The sequence below is a fragment of the Chanos chanos genome, chromosome 9, assembly GCF_902362185.1.
Source record: "Chanos chanos chromosome 9, fChaCha1.1, whole genome shotgun sequence".
Taxonomy (NCBI): Eukaryota; Metazoa; Chordata; class Actinopteri; order Gonorynchiformes; family Chanidae; genus Chanos; species Chanos chanos.
The window spans coordinates 30,419,813-30,421,983 of NC_044503.1; positions in this window are offsets into that span (position 1 = coordinate 30,419,813).

The following is a 2,171-nucleotide window of genomic DNA, read 5'->3' on the forward strand; positions in this document are numbered from 1 at the left end:
CTCTCTCTCTCTCTCTCTCACACACACTTTCTTTTCCTCCTCAGGCCAAAATAGAGAATGTTTTCTGTTTTTCTACAAACAAAAACTAAAGTACATTGGGTGTGGCATATTTACATCATAAAATGATCTATGTGTGTGTGTGCGTGTGTGCATGCATCTGTGCCTGTATGCGCCTGTGCATGTGTTCATGTGTGCGTGTGCGTGTGCGTGCATGTGTGTGTGTGTGCGTATGTGTATGTGCGTGTGTGTGTGTGTGTGTGCGTGTGTGTGTGTGTGGGTGTATGTGTGCGTGTGTGTGTGTATGTGTGTGTTTGTGTACAACTAAGCACAGGGCATCCAGAATAGTGGTAAATAAGTTAAATGTATATATAGGCTACTATATGTGTTCTACTATATGTGTTCCAAGAACCCCCTCATTCCCAGTGAGACATTATCAGGAATAATATAGATCTAAAATGAACTATTTTCAATACTTTTAATCTTCTTGTCCTCCAGCATTCTTCAGTCTGTCCCCACTACAAACAAGGGACAGGCATGATGGATCTTCAGAGAGACAGACTAACCAGTCGTTTCACAGAAAGAGTGGGAAAAAAAGGGAAAGAGCCTTGAATTCCACTGAAGTTCTCTCCATAACTCAACATTTTCATAATTTAATAATTCAGAAGAATAGCGATTCATTAATAACCACAATGGGTTTATTCTTGGCAATTGCCTTTTTCTCATTGTTAATCATGATCGTCCAATGAGAGAAACTTTTATATCAGTTTGAATGGCTAATTTTGGGCTTTATTTATTGATATCTAAAAAGAAAAAAAAAATGTTTATTGGGGTTTTGCAACAAGACATGATCAAAGAAAAACTTTTTGTTTGTTTGTTTGTTTTTTTTTTAATAATTAAAATGTGTCTGCTAGTTCATCATTATGAATTTATGTGCGTTAAAAATATGCATCCAATTGTCGTTTTAATTGCATTGTCAACTTCTTTCTCCCTGTTGTTTTTTTGTGTCATTTATTTATTTATTTATTTTTACCACACCTATTTTTTTTGAGCAGTGAATCCTGGCCCATCTAATTCCCTTAACGTATCAGCTAAATTAACAACTTCCATTTAATCAGTCTCCTAAAAGAGTTTCCGATTTCACGCGCATACTCTGCAACAGAGATGAAGTTCTTAGCACTGCTTTCACAACACAAGACCGTGTTGAACACAGGAGATTACTACATCTCTTTTTTTTTTTTTTTTTATCACTTAAGTCCCTTCTTCCGTTTAAACACTTTGCCATTCGCGTCTTCACTATCCCCCCCCCCCCCCCCCCCCCCCCCCCCCCTCTCTTTCATCCACCTCTCAACCCTCGCGCTCTTTCCGTTAACGGGACTTTTCTAGGTCGACGTGATTTTTTTTTTTTTTTTTTGAGGTCTTTCAGTCAATCCCATCCATCTGCTGAGAAAGGAGATGTTACTGTGAGAGAGAGAGAGAGAGAAAGAGAGAGAGAGAGAGAGAGGGAGAGATGGGCGGGATACGTTTACTTGAGATATTTGTGTGCATGCGTATGTGTTAATGAGTAGGTGTGAATGAGGAAAAAAGTGCAGTCAATGCAGTAAATAAACTGAACATAACTGTGTTCATATGTATCCACGCGCGCGCGCGCGTGTGTGCGTAGGTGTGCATACAGAACACTTAATGTAGTGTTAATCTGTTAACGTCTTGCTGAAAATAAAGCATTAGTGTTGTATAGTTACGAATACGACACTAACCATTAAAAACATGAAATCTTCCGCCTAGTTCCAGCAATTCTATCCACAGATGTCTCTGTAGTAATTCTCTGGTGCTGTACCTCTTCCCTTTACTCCCTCAGAGAGACAAACGGGGCACTGTTAAACTTCACGGATTGGTTCAGTAATGAATCCAGATCAGCCCCCGTGGAATTTCACCTACAAGCGAAGGAGAATCGGCTTACGGAATCCGAGGGATGTGTCTGAGCCGCTGAAAAGACCAGGTTTTAGTGTGAGACGACGTCTTTTCCCTGCCAGACAGGAGATTGGGAGAGGGAGAGAGGAAGGGGGTAATGTATTCAGACACACTGAGACATGAAGCATCATTTTTCTGGCATATGTCTGCTCCTGCTTTTCCCGCCACACGCACGGGCTGCTGAAGCAGGGAGCAGAATATGT